Here is a 16,291-nt window from a genome sequence, read left to right on the forward strand (position 1 = left end):
TTAAGAGTTTGGGGTTAGGAGATTTTTGAAAAAACATGTGTCTGGTAAAGTGTCCATTTGTGTCATTTTCCCTGAAACAGTCACAATTTATGCCCATTGTCCCACTGGCCCACCCAACTGACTATTTGTCCTGGATTTTCCATTTTCTGGTGATTTTTTATTATAGTAACATTATAATAAGCCAGGACTTTTACTTCCAGGCTCTGCCATGATCTCATTGAGCAGTATTAAGAGGCATATGTAGTGAAATCAGATGCCATTTTAACGTGGTTAAATATGAAAGGCCCTGAGCATCTCCGGATGGGCTATAACTGACCCTTCATCCTCAAAGACAGCATCCAAGCCATTTACAGAAAAAGGAAGTGCACTTAGGAGCGGCTAGGGACAGCTAACACCTTAGGTCCTGAGTGAAGGTGGAAGAAATATTCAGTGCCGCTGCTCCTGCTTATGACTGGCCTGAATACATCAATTTAAGAAAAGTATATGGAGATGTTTTACATATTACTCTGTAAGGCCTGACTTTTCAATTAGATCAAATGATTGTTCTTTAAATTTATCTTACTCAGCTCTGATTATAAATTATGTTGTTTACATAGTCAAAAGTTAAGTGACAGCTGTTATTTTGTTGGCTCTATCAGAGGAAGAAATTCACACTTAAATGATGCCAGCATCCTATCAGTGTCCGGAGATATATCAACTAGAAAAATCAGTGAATTCCAACAATGGTTTGATGGTTTTCATCCAATTCATGGAATCAAAGTAAAGCTATTGGAAGTTCATTCTGTAAAACATGAAACACATGACATTGCTATAACTGATATTTAAACTCAGTTTAAAAGTTCAATGACAAAAATAAAATTACAGTCAGTTTTCACTGTTCACAGTAATTAAGCTCTATAAAGCCACTGTGAACAATGAATTAGTGAAAACCAAAGCACTGCTCTTAGAGGAAATACAGAGTTAGGTTCCTCTGAGCCTCTGGCTAAATTTTCATCAACTGATCAAATAAATTTTGTTTCATGTGTGTTTCTGCTTAAAGATACTTTAGTGAATATACATTTTTGAGTCACTAACACTCAACTCATAGTCAGTCAATAGCACTAACTCATGCCTGAATGAAACTTATTTAAAACACGTATTTTCTCTGTAAAATACATCACGTCACAGCTTTCTTGCACTTAGGAACGGTAAATAGTACTTTAGGACTGTTCCTGGGTACCATTTTAACCAGGGAATCACCAACAAATCATCATTAAAAATACAAAAAATGTGCCACCACGCAAAGGACACTTGTTTACAGTGTAAGAGCTGAAAGAAGGAGGCAGAAAATTGCCTATTTTACCTCAGCTGGGAATATGTGTTGAACAATCCAAATTTTTTATCACTCTGTAAATGTCCATGAATAACTACAGAAGACCATGAGTACTAATTTAGGGGTTGCAAATGAATTTTTGTAAGTAGGAGAATTTGCAAAATGGAATCTGTGAACAATAAGGATAAATAAAACTGTGTTTTTACAATGACAACACAAATATAAATTTTGGCCAAGTGCAGCATTATAGAGTAAAAAACAAAGTTCTTATTAATTAAAAAAATTATGGAACAGAAATAAACTTGGACATGGTTGTGATTCATATATCATTCACAACTGTGCCATATAAACTGCAATACACTACCAATCAATGTAGAAGCAAATATATTTCACAATTCCATCCACCAAAGACGTGACAGTATACCAATCAAAGTTTGCAAATATTTAAATACAAATATACACACATACTTAAAGAAATAGAACTAAAATATTTTGAGTCAAATATAATGTTGAATTAAAAAACCTGCATGGCAGTATATGTTTTCCCTTTTTGCTACATATCTTAAAAATCTTTGAGCCTTTTTAGACTCGCTTTGTAAAATCATCAATAGAACTAAATTCTTTTCAATCAAGCACTATAAATCTTAACTTCATTTTGTTTAGTCAGTTGGAAATCTTTAATTCAAGATTTAATTTATACAAAGAACCATATTTTTTTTACTTAGTTTATATTATGTGCCAGAATGAAATGAACATCAAAATCCTTACATTCTAGCAGCATCTAAATCTAGTAAAATGTTCAGAAGACTTCTAAATAGATACAAACTTTGTCTTGTAAGAACTCATTGAGAAAGGTACTCTAAATAGAGTAAAAAAGACAGTATCTGTGAAAATATACGGGCTGGAATATATTCATATTAAAGTATTAAAAAATCAAAATTTAGAATAGCCTCAAAATAGTAGAATTTGCTTTGAAATCACCAGGAATCTCACTACCTACAGAGATATTATATTCTCAAATTTAAAAATTATGACTTATGGCAAATAAATATTGAAAAGAATCAACAATTTCAAGTTTAGTAACCATTCAATGAAACTTTGAAGAAAACAATAATTTTATAAAACAAATAAAAACAATGCAACCATATTTCAAACTACATTTCTTTCAGGAAAATAAAGACTCAGTATTACATATAAATTATGACTAAAAAGCTAAATAATATTTATAATTTTTTATTGTGAATTCTACTTATGTTCTTTTTAAGGTTGAGAAAATCAATATGAAACAGTTTTGTGGGCTCTGATGTACATGGATATATGTTAATTTTTTAAAATAATTTTATTTTAAAATGAATTTAATAGGGGCATTTTATATGGTCGCTAATATGATAAAAAAAATTTGTCAGTCAAAAATTAAAATTACATAATTTTATTATCTTTTAGTACTCCTCAGTCTCAAAAGAATTTCAGTTTGGGGAATAAATTAAATGGTTAACCTAAGTCTGAAGGTTAATTTTATGTGTCAACTTGGCGAGACCACGATGTCCAACTGTTTGGTCTAATGCTAGTCTACACGTTGCTATGAAGGTCTTTGAGGATGTGATTAACATTTCTAATCAGCTGACTTTAAATAAAGCAGGTTACCCTCCATAATGCACTGGGCCTCATCTAATCAGTTGAAGGCCTTAAAAGCAAATTTTCCTGAGGAAGAAGCAATTCTGCCTCAAGACTATAACACAGAAACCCTGCCTGAGTTTCCAGCCTGCTAGTCTATCCTACAAATTTCAGCCTTGGCAGCTCTCACAATCACATGAGCTATTTCTTTAAAACAAACACTGTCGGTTGGGTGTATGAATATATATATTTTGCTCAAAAAGATATATCATACACCTATATATGTTTATATATAGATATAGATATATCGATGTAGAGATATAGATAGATAGATAGATAGATAGATAGATAGATAGATAGATAGATAGATACACACACACACATATATATGCATATATATCTCCTACTATTCTTACTATTCTTCTCTGGAGTATCTTAAACACTAGGTAAGGGATATTAGGAAGTTTTAAGGAACTCCACCCAATGGATGTTGCTCCCTCATAAGAGTAGAAAGTGAAAGGTTTTTATTTTTAAAAGCATGAGGTTAAAACCATTAACATGACCTATAAAAGAGAACAGACCTATAAAAAAGTATAATAACTAAAATGGAAAATTCACTAGAGAAGCTCAACATCAGATTTGAACTGGAAGAAGAAAGTCAGAGAGCTTAAAAATAGATCAATAGAGATTATGCAATTTTAAGGGCAGGGAGAAAAAAGAATGAAGAAAAACGAACAGCGCCAGAGAAAGAGAAAAGGGCAGAAAAAACAGTTAAAGAAATAAAGGCTGAAATCTTTCCACATCTGATGAAAAACATTATTAATTTAAATATTCAAGAGGTTCATCAAACTCCAAAGATAAGTACAAAGAGAACCACATCCAAACACATAATAGTGAAAATATCGCAAGACAAAATTTTGTAAGAGAAAAATGACTCATTACATACACAGGAACCCCAATAGAATTAACACTGACTTATCATCAGAAGCAAAGGCAACCAGAAGGCACTAGGATTAAATATGCAAAGTGCTGAAAGTACAACTGTGAACTAAGAATCTTATATATAGCAAAACTATCTTTTAACAATGAAGGTGAAACCAAGATAGTGCCAAGAAAAAAAAAAAACAACAACTGAGAGACTCTGTTGCTAGGAGATCTGCTTTACAAGAAATACTAAAGGGAGTTCTTCAGGCTGAAAGCAAATGACATCAAATAGTAATTTGAATCCACACAAAAAACAGAGTGCCAATAAAGTTAACTATGTACATAATTATAAAAGACACTCTAATTGCATTTTTTTCTTTCCCTTTCTTCTCCTAATTGATTTAAAGAGTAATTCAATAAAATGACATGCATATGCACACGCTTGCACCGTTAGGCTAGTAACATAGAAATTTTATGATTGACAATAACCTAGAGGAGGCAGGTGAGAGCAAAGCTGTACTGGAGTAAGGAAATAACACCAAACTGTAACTCAAATCCACAGGAATATCTAAAGAGAATGAAAAATAAAAAGGTTAATATCCTAATTCTATAAATATGTACTTGCTCTCCTTTCTTCTCTCAGGTCCTTTAAAATACATAAGGTTATAAGAGTAAAAATTATAACAATGTATTGTTGGGTTTCTACAATATATAAACATAATATATGTATAATAACAGCAGCAAAAAAAAGAAGGGGAGAGGGAAATGAAACTATTTGGAAAGAAGGTTTATTTTATTGAAATAAAAATCAGAAGTAGATTTTTATAAGTTAAGATGTATGTTGTAAACCCTAGAGCAAACACTAAGAAAATAATTCAAATATATATAATTTAAAAATTAATAAAGAAGTTAAAATGCCATACTGGAAAATATTCAGTTAATTCGAAAGAAGGCAGTAAAGAACAAAAAAGGAATGAAACCTGAGAAAACCAAAAGCAGAATGGTAAATGTAAATCTAACCATATCGATAATATAAAATGTGAATAGATTAAATAATCCAATTATAAGGCAGAGATCATATTTATATTGATTGTATTTTTTTAAATCTAACTATACCCTTATAGACTGTCTATAGGAGACACATCTTAGGTTCAGTGATACAGACAGGTTGAAAGTAACCCCTAAAAGAATGAGATAAAATAAACTTTAAAACAAATAAAAAGAGAATCAAAGTAATAAATACACAATTCAAAAATGATAATGGGACACTTCAATATCCCCTTTCAATACTAGATAATAAAACCAGGAAGAAAAATCAAAAGATAATAGAAGGCTTGAACAAAAGTATAGGCCAACTAGACCTAATAGACATCTATACAACATTCAAAATATATACAGTATACATTCAACAATATAACCCAACAATACAATATACGTTCTTCTCAAGTGCACATAAAACATTCTCTAAGATAGACCATATAGTAGGCCACAAACAACACTCAATAATTTAGTGACTAAAATGCAAAGACTGTTCTCTGACCACAATGGAATGCAATCAGAAATCAGTAACAGAAGGAAATTTTAAAAATAAAAAGTATTATAAATACTATGAAAAATTACACAATATCAAATTTGATAACTTAAATGAAAAGGACATAGTCCCAGAAAAAAACATAAATTATTGAAACTGATTCAAGAAAATATAGAAACATTTAATAGGCCTACAACAAGTAAAGAAATTGAATTAGTAATTAAAATACTTCCAACAAAAATAAGTGCAGACCCAGAGGGGGCTTCACTGGTCAATTCAACCAAACATTTAAAAAAGAATGAATAATAATCTTTCTCGAATTCTCCAAAACAAGAAAAGAAAAGAGGCGGCGGGGAGGGGGGGACAAACAGTTCTCAACTGATTCTACAAGGCCAGTATTATATGATACCAAACCTAGGCAATCATAAGAAAACTATAGACTGACATTCCTTATGGCTATTGATACAAAAATCCTCAATAAAATACTAGCAAACCAAATTCAGTATTATATAAATAGTAATACGATGACCAAGTAGGATTTGTCCTTGGAATGCAAGGTTGGTTCAATATACCAATAAAATCAATCAATATATCATATTAATAAAATTTAAAAAATAAAAACTACATGATCATATCAATAGACACAGAAAAAGCATTTTCCAAACTCCAACACTGTCTTATCATAAAAAAGGAATTTGACAAACTAAGAATAGAAGACTTTCTCTACCTATGAAAAACTCACAACTAACATTATGCTTAGTAGTGAAAGACTGAATGCTTCCCTCCTAAAATTAGGAACAAAAAAATGATGTTCTATGTCTTACTGTTTCTACTCAACATTTCACTGCAGGTTATAGTCTATGCAATTAGTCAAGACAAAACAAAAACAAAAAAAAACAAAAACAAAAAACAGCATCCAGATTGGAAAGGAATAAGTATTAATTTTCTCTATTCATAGATGACATGATTTTGTACATAGATAATCCCAAGGAATCTACTATAAAAAAACTATCTGAACTAATAACCATGTTCAGTAAGGTTGCAGAATATAAGAATAATATACAAAATTCAATTTATTTCTATATAACAGTAATGACTAATCCAAAAATGATATAATGGAATTAAGAAACTAATTCCATTTATAATCACATCAAAAAGAATAAAATACTTAGGAATATACTTAATAAAAATGGTATAAGACATTGTTATGGACACTACGAAACACTGAAGAAGTTAAAGATAATCTAAAAATATTGAAAAATATGCCACATTCATGGATTGTTAAGACAATATTGTTAGGATGTCAATACTTCCCTTATCGGTCTACATATTCAGCACAATCCTATTATAAACCAAGCTGGCTTTTCTACAGAAATTGAAAAACTGATCCTAAAACTCATATGGATATGCAAGAGACCGAGAATAGCCAAACAATCTTTAAAAAAGAGAAGAGAGTTGAAAGACTCACATAACCCAATTTCAAAACTTAATAGTTGCAGTAATCAACACGGTATAGTACTGGCATAAAGATAAACATGCCATGTTCATAAAAGCATTATTCATAATAGCCAATAAGTGGAAAGAACACAAATGTCCACCAATTGATGAATGGATAAACCGTAGCATATTCATACAATGGAATAGTATTCAGCAACGAAAAAGGATTGAAGTACTAACATATGCTACGTCATGGATAAAATTCAAAATTATTATACTAAGTGAAAGAAGTCAAATACAAAAGACTACATATTGTATGACTTGCTATATATGAAAATCAGAATAAACATCCATAGAGATGGAAAGTAGATTAATAGTTGCCAGGGCTAGGGACACTGGGAGGATGGGGATGGAAAGAGACTGCTAATGGGTATGGATTTCTCTTTGAAATGATGAAAATGTTCCATATCTAGATTATGGCGATGGTTGTACAACTCTGCAAATATACTAAAACCACTGAATTGTGTAATTTCTCGTGTCTAAGGAGACACAGTATAGTATCTTTATGCCAGTACTATACTGTGTTGGATCCATAAATTATCAAAAGAGGAATGGAAGTGATTACTATAAAAGTTGGGATAATGGTCACTTATGGGAGATGAGAGGGTTGTGATTAATATAGACATCTGGAAGAGTTTCAAGAGTGACTGATAAAGTTCTATTTCTTGACCTGGGTGTTACTGGCATTGTAATAACTCATCAAACCACATATTTGATCTGGATAGTTTTCCATATCTGTGATTTACTATACAATCAAAATACTTTAAAAGGGAAATTTTTGGATTTTTTTTTAAAATAGGAATTTGAGATTATATGATAATCGTCTGACTAAATTATTAAAACAATAATGAAAATGTTCTATATCTGTATTGTCAATACACAATATGGAACTCTTGAAATGCAGCTAACATATTTGAGGAACTAAATTTCTAATTTAATTTAATTCTAACTTATTTAAGTTCAAATTTAAATAGCCATATGCAGCTGGTGGCTACCATGTGGATAATGCAGGTTTAGAGCAGACAAATACTATGAAATTTTTAGCAGAACAATGAATAAGCTAACCTTTAAAATATTAAAAATAACATTTATATATCAAAGAGATGGCAGCTTTATGACAACCATTATTTGTTTTTAAGTTTGCATAAACTTCTCTAACACACACACACACACATATATATATCCCAGAAAAATTTGGAATCAGATGTTTTCATCTTACTGGACAAAGATCTTAAAGAGCTCTTAACAGCAGTCATATTTCTGATTTCATCTAAACTCTCAAGGAAATGGAAATGGCAAACTAATTTGAACATCACTCAAGTGATTTTTATAATATATCACCAACCCCTATCCCAGTCCTGTCATAGACTCTAAAAATCACTAATTCCAACAGAATCTTGAGCAAATCCAATTAGATACAAAGTCTAAGGTATTTCTGTTACCCCCCAAATGGTTTCCCAGTCCTAAGTTCTCCAGATTTGGTTTTATGACTAGTTTCTGTCACTAAAAATTATCCTTAACATTCAATCCCTCAGTAAATGTTTATTAAGCAGTTATTGTTAGGTGCTATATTGGGAAACAGATGAAAAGTACAATCTTTATACTCGAAAAAAAAAAAATCATATTCTAGAAGGAGTCAAACACCAAATAAACCTCCAGAATTAAGCAATGTGTTTTAAGTGCTAAATGAGTACCATTTACGTACCTCTTTGGTTGTACAGAAAAGGAGCAATTAGTTTCCAGGAATACCAAGGGGACCAGGGAATCAGAGTGGTAGTGAAGGTGTCCCTGACCTAAGTCTTGAAAGATACACAGGAGCTGCTAAAGCAGTGAAGCGGGAAAGAGAAGTGTTTCAGGCAGAGAAGACATTCAAAAGCGCAGAAGCCCAAGAGAACTCAGGGTTGAAGGAAGTTCAGTACTGAGAAACAGGAAAGAAGGGGAGGTGAGAAAAGCAAACGCTAGACAGGTGGGCAGAGAACCAATCCCGAAGCCCTCTGGTCGCACGGGAAAGAGTCCGGATTTTGTCTGGAAGGCATAAGAAGCCAAAGGCTGTTGAGCTCTGGAATAATGTTATCAGCCTTGCATTTTTAAAAACATCACTGCAACAATATGAAGTATAAATAAGAGAAAGTGTGAGATTGGAGATAGCACAAGTGCATTAGAGAACATCACAGTAGTATAGGTGAAAAGAAATGAAGGCTCAAAGTAAAGCAGAAACAACAGAAATGGAGATAAAATGATGCACTTGAGGGATATTTAAAGTTTAGAACATCAGTTGGCTATATACGGGGGAAATGAAGAGTAAAGAACCAGAGTGAGTTCCAGATTTCTTAGTTGAGAAAAAGGATACTGCCATTTCTCAATAAAATACAGGAGGAACAAGAAGTACAGATTCGAGAATAATTTTAAGCTTTGAAACTCAAGAAAAAAGTAGTAGTTAAATCTATAATATCAAATGTCCCCAGAGAGTTTAATTAAATTCAAGTCTACAGGCCCTAGCTCAGACTTACTGAATTAGACACTCTAGGGATGGAGCCCAGTGATCTGTATTTTAATCTCTCTGATTCTGGTGTACACGAAACTTGGAGAACCACTGGTCTTGCCAAACACTGCTGATAATACTGGCAAAGGATCAGGCAATCAAGTTGGCGCTGATGACAACCGAAGGTAAGGTGTATTACTGAGAGGAGCAGAATCAGGACTACAGGAGATTTAAGGAATAAATTGGAAGAAAAGAAATGGAGACAGTACATGTAGATTCTCTTTTTAATAAGCTTTAAAGAGATAGAAGGGAGAGACTAAAAATAAAGGTAAGAAAAAAATGATTAACAGAATAAAGTCCTCCAAGAAATAGTAGGTAAAGGATACAGATCCCAAGCAGAACTGGCCTTGGATGGTATGGCACACACTGTGGCTGCCTTTCCAGTTCACACTCCTTCTTGGAAAACTGGATCCAAACTTTGTACTTCTCTGGGAGGTTTGGAGGGCCGTGAATCTTGACTAGTCTAAGCTTCTATACTCCTCACCGTTGACTGGTTTAGAAATAGGTTATATGATGTACAGTTGGCTAGTAAAGTCAACTGCTGGGAAGCTTCTCAGAAAGATTTTTTTCCACTCTTAAAAAAAGACATAATATAGCCTGAATGTTTGTATCCCCCCACAAATTCACATGTTGAAATCATAACCCTCAATGTGATGGTATTCAAAGGTGGGGCCTTTGGGAGGTAATTACAGTTAAATTAGATTATGAGGGTGGAGCCTCCATTATGGAATAAGTTTCTTTAGAAAATGAGAAAGGGACGAGAGCTCCTTCTCTCTCTGTCATTGAAGAAACAGCAGAAAGGTGGCTGTCTGCATGCCAGGAAAGGGCCCTCACCAAAATCAAATCTCATACACCTTGATCTTGGACTTACCAGATGCCAGAATTATGAGAAATAAATGTTTGTTCTTTAAATTACCCAGTGTACAGTATTTTGTTATAGCAGCCCAAACTAAGACAAGAGACATCTTCTTTTCTTACAGTCTGGGATGCTCTGAAATAAGGATACATATCTTAGAGCAAAAGCTGCCTTCCATCTTGAGATCAGCAGGGGACAAGCCTGAGGACAAAAACTAACTCGTGGAAGAATGGAAGAAAAGTTCCCAAGTGCCTAATGACAACAGTTAGAGATAAAACCATCTTTCTTCCAAATTTCTAGTTATATGAACTCATAAAAGTTACTTGTTAAAGCCATTTTCTGTTGGGGCTTCTGTTAATTGCCCGCTGAAAACATTCTGACATAGAAGATATTTTCATTGAGATACATGTGGATGAAATTAACTTTGCTTATTGAAGACATGGGAATTTGAGGGGATTTCAGCCTGAAGTTTCACTTATTAAACAAAATGTAGCTCATGTAGATCTATTTTATAAAGAGACTGGCCGTAACAGCTCTTTTCTGCTTTAAAAAGCCTACTATTTCTAATGATAACAATAGCTGGTGATGAAGAAGATGATGATGGTGGTTATGATGATTAGATAATAATATGATTAATAAACTCATGGTTATTAAAATATTTTTAAAAACTGGGCATTTTATCCTTTTACTGTTTATCTTAAGCATTCCATTTGACTTCAGTATGGAAACTACACCAATCTCTCTTACTTTGTTTATAACAATTTTCATGTCAGTTTCGTTTTGCATACTTTCATAGTATATAACACTATACTACAATTTAGCTTACAGAGGGAATCCTTAACTTTAAAGAACAAACACTGTGAAAAGCCAACAATTTATAAAAAGATTTCTATTTTTATTTCCATATATTTTCTAAGTCTGTTCAAGAAAAGAAAACAACAGTTCAACCACATCTGTGGAATGATACCTTTGATTCATATCAGAGGGTGGAAAATCAACACCTGCAGTCATATAGATAAACACCAGAGAAAGTATAATTTGGGCACAAATAACAAAAAGCACTAGAATTGTGTGCCTGTCCAAGCAGTCCTTAAATGGCAAAAAAAAAATTAAATTTAAGACAGTTTTTGAAGTCCTTAAATGGCAAAAAAATTAAATTTAAGACAGTTCTTGAAGCCCAAAACATTATTCCTATAGAAACAGTATTACTATGAGTCATTCCACCACTAGGCCAGTCCATAAAAGCCTTAGAAAACCATATGCCTAAGACTATTGTTTGAACTATACCCAGGCAGAATAATACTTTTTCCTTTGGAAAATACATCATTTTCTCCCTCTACCCTTTACCAAGTCCCAGAGGAAGTGGCCTAGTAGTAGCCTCTGTTCACCTCTCCACTCTCATTTCTCCTTATTCTCCACTCCCCACATTCTGTGGGTCAGCTGCACTGCCATTCTTCAATCTGCAGGGCCTTCTCAGCTCCAAGTCATTGCTGTCATGCCCTTCCTGACCTCTTCACTTAGCCCTCTGGTCTCAGTTTAAACACTACTTCCTCAGAAAGGCTGTCCTTTATCTCCACACTGAGACATGTGTCCCTGCTACACTTCCCCACCGCAGTATTGATAATACTGTACTGTAATCACTTTGTCTACCTATCCCCCATAACCTCCATCATGTCAGGAATACATTTTGTTTGCTATTATTTTAAACCCAGATCTTAGAAGAGTGGCTGCCATTTTAAAGATGTTTAATGAACATTTGTATGAGGGAATTTCATAAGAGATGGTACTTCATTTTTAACCTGATCTACAGACTATGTAAGCTGCTCTATGGTCATTACCAAGGAATAAAATGGTCCTCCAAAAAGGATTTCTCCACTTCTGAATTTATACGTACATATCGTTCATATGGAGGAGGCTACTTATCCAATTTCTTCCCCTTTGCTAGTTTATGGAGAAACTTAAATGGATCATTAAAATTCTACCGAACAAAAATAAGTACGTTTTCTAAGAGTATCTTTATCTCTTTCTTGCAGATAATGACATTCATTCTCAGGGCTTTTACTACAATCAGTAAAATGCGGATTCCCAAATTTGTGTCTTGTAGGCCTGATTTCCCTCTTGAGTTGAAGATCCAAGTTTCCAGGTGTATATATTTTTCTATCTTACTGTCCCACAAGGACATTCACAATACCACCCAGATCCTTGCCGACCTTTCTTTTCTCCTGTGTTCCCCATTGCAGACAATGACAGCACCTTCCAGTCACTGGAGCCTGACATTCAAGTTACCTCACCCTATTCCATGGACCAACAGTGATGTTCCTCTCCTGGAATCTTGTTAGAAACACAGACTCTCTGGCCCCATCCCGAACCTGCCAAATTAGAACCTACCTTTTAACAAAATTCCGAAGCTATTCATAGATGCATTAAAATTTGAGAAACATTGATCTATATTCCTTTTTCTCCTTACCACCACACATCAACTCTGTCATCAAGTCTATACAAGAAAATATCCATGTCTGTTATCATTGCTCTGATTCAAGCCATCACCTCTGGAACATTTCAGAAGAGATACTCTGTGGTATAGCTATGAATTTTGAGAGACGCCATATGGTTGGCTGGCCAGAACTGCGCATAATACAAAGCTAACCTTATCTATGTTGCAATGTAAAATCTAGGTATGCTTACGAAAGTGGCACATGGGAAAGCATACCAAAACAAAAGCAAAAAAGACTGAGAACCACTCTTTTCATGTCTCCTTATTACAATCATTCTCCATACTGACCTCCATTCTTTCCAAAATATAAATCTAATCATGTTATAACCCTCTCTAAAGTCTTTCCGTGGCTTCTGAATATATCATGCACATCCGCACCTTCACGTTTCTGTTCAGGCTTTTCTCTTTTTTCCCCCGTTTTGGCAAAAATCTTGCTTATCCTCTGAAGCCCTGCTCAAGAGTCACCTCGCTAGTGAGGAATAATCTTATCTTGCTAGTCTCCTTTGCAAATAACTACTCCCACTGCATTTTGTTCATCACTGATCATGGCTGTCAATCTTCCCTGCCAGACAAGGACTTCCCTAAAGGCATTCTGGATCTCAATCACTGACAGATAGTCGGTACTCAAAAAATGTTAAAGAAGTCAACTACTATTTACACTTAACATCATCAAAAGCTAAAAATCTTATCACTGATCATGTGAATGCATTTATAAACTACATACTAAGTACCATATACCTATTAGAATCATTTAGAGTATAAAGCAAAAACTGAAACTATCTCAAACTATATATATCCAGGCATAGTAAAAGTTCAAATATGCTTAAAGACCTAATTCATATTCATATAAATGTAGCTATTCTTGTGAGTCCACACTTTGGGGAGGCCCACCCTGCTTCCTCATAGTTAAACCAGATAACTGGACAGGACGAAGAGAGTTTAGCCTTTGATAGAGAGTAAAGGAGGTCAAGTATGACAGCTGATTTTTTATATTATCCATTTTATCATAAAGATTAAAAAAGTTAGCTTTATGTGTCATAAAAAAATCTATAATTTCAAATCTTTAAAATTTCATTTTTGAATATTACTTTTAAACTGTGGTTCAAATCACACTAAACATATCATTTTATATTTGGTTCCAAAATTTCGCTCTAAATTACACTCATAATTACACTTTCGGTGACCACGTTATTCCCTCATTCTGACATATTGCAGTTCATTAAAACACTCACCCAATTTCAATAATTCCCTCAACATTTATTGAACAAATACTGTGAGCCAGGCCCTAGGGCACAATTGACCACCCCTGACCTCCAGAATCCCCCAGGCAAGTAGCAGGGGTTGACTCATACACCCAGGATTACAAGGCAGTGCTGAGCATAAATCAGAGGGTAGCTCACCAGCAAAGCAGAGTTGGGTGGGATGTCCCCACATCTGACCTCTGCTCTCGAGGGAGGTCAGGAGTAAGAGGGGCAAGATGCAATCAGGACAAGAGAAAAGAGTCTGAAGTCACACATCATGTTCGGGGAAGGGCAGTGGCTGGGACCAGGTACAACACAAGAAAAAATGAATGAATGGCCCTAATTCCTTAAAACCTCTCCAGAATTGGAAGTTATTTTAATTTCTAGTACTTTTGCAAGAATAGAACGGGTAACTCAAGGTTGACTTAAAATGCATCTTTGATTACGCATTTTTATTACTAACTCTATTACTCATCACTAAAATTCTCTGTCCATTTATATACTAAATCTTGATTTTTTTTTCCTCATTAAGTTTGAGAAGACTCCTCAGGTATTACAGATTTTAACCCTTAGTTACACTTGATATAACCATTTTCCCCAGTCTGTTATATTATTTTTTCATTGTGACTAAGTCCTAAAATTTTATATATTCAAAACTGTTGATCTGTTCTTTAGTGAGTTTTTCATTGCCCCAATACAGAGCTATCAATTTTTCATAAAGCTGATGAATATTACATTCTATTTTCTATTTTTCTAAAATGTGATTTTCAAAGTATTTAGCTCTTAATAGCAGCTAGACCTTATAAAGACATGATGTGCATCAACAGTCACATATAGCCATTAACCTCCATCTTCCAATCCTCCCACTCTTTTTGCTAAGATACAACTAGGGAATTCCCTGTCATCCAAGTTCCTCATTCATTTTAATTCAAATTCCCTTATATTACAATGCTGGGAAGAGAGTAGCTAGAGCTGGAATACCGTGTACTATTTTTAGAGATGGCCTGAGATGGCCCGAAACGTCCCCACCCTCTATGAAAGAATTAAGAATATTTTAAGGTACATATTAGGGACAGAAAAAAATTTAAGGGATGTATCAGCAATAAAAATCAATGTTAATTTTAAAGTACTGTGGCAATGTTCACTGCCATACTTTCTAACTCCTCAAAACTGGGCCTAGAATACCATAACCTTTTGATTTCTTGTTATGGAAGGTAATTTTTGAATTAGAAAAGGGGGCTTAGTCAAGTGTTTGCAGTTCAGCATGTCTGACTCCCTGTGGGAGTTTGGAAATTGGAAGGGAGGGGCACTTTTTAGATGTCACAACAAGGGAGCATCCATTGCTATCTGTGAGGAATCAGGGATCAACGGTTTTCCTCTTCATGTAGGGCAATCTTATGCAACAAAAACCTGTCCCACACCAAATGCTAACAGCGGCCTCTTTTCAGCCAAGAGCCTTAGGGCCCAAAATGTCTTGCTTCCAATGTCTCCCATGAAGGCAAGTCTCTTGACTCTCATTTGCTGAATCCACCCTGCCACAGGTACATGTTTTCCAGTGGGAGGGCAGGCCCTAGGGAGGGGTGCGAGGTGGATCTGGCTGTCCTGGCTGTCTTGCTTACTCCTCCTGTGGGGTCTCTCATTTTACTGTCCATTCTGGCCTTCATTCGTTACAAGTAACATCCCCACAAGTTCCCGGGGTTCAGCTACTATATTCTCACTCTGATCCACCAAAATCTGTTTCCAGTAAGTTCTGAGAAAATACTTGATAAACATATCACATTAAGATATTAACCTCATTATGATACAATGCATTCCTCTTCTCAGGGAAATTTGTATGTAAATACCACTTCTTACTATCTTTTCTGTTACCATTTTTCACCTAGATCGCTACAGTAGTTTCTTTACTAGACTGTCTGCTTTAACCTTCCAACTCACAGTCTACTCTCAACAAAGAGCTGACCAAAGAGAGATCCTATCTTTTCTTCGCCCAAAACTCCCTTATAGCTCCCATCTTTAGTGGACTGCAACCAAGGTCTTAAATGATCTGAATAAGGAAAGCTGAAGGAAGACTGTAACAAGGAAATAGAACAAGAGTCCATTTTGGTCATGTTAAATTCAAATGCCTATGAGAGGTTCAAATGGAGCTGCCACAAAGGCATTATCCTTAGAACATCAGAAGAATGCTTTAGGCTAGACAAACAGTTATCAGCTGGGGGTGATATTGCCTCCCAGGAGATATTCAGCAATGTGTGGAGGAAGTTTTGGTTGTCACACCCGAGA

At 34.5% G+C, this 16,291-nt stretch overlaps 1 protein-coding gene across 15 annotated transcripts in view; it reads right to left on the reverse strand.

The window, feature by feature from the left end:
• Positions 1-16,291, reverse strand: part of ZNF438 (zinc finger protein 438) — a 152,912-nt gene that overhangs the window by 116,318 nt on the left and 20,303 nt on the right. The gene's annotated exons all lie outside the window — the stretch shown is intronic.

Source organism: Pteropus medius, unplaced genomic scaffold, assembly GCF_902729225.1.
Source record: "Pteropus medius unplaced genomic scaffold, Ma_sr-lr_union100, whole genome shotgun sequence".
NCBI classification, from domain to species: Eukaryota; Metazoa; Chordata; class Mammalia; order Chiroptera; family Pteropodidae; genus Pteropus; species Pteropus medius.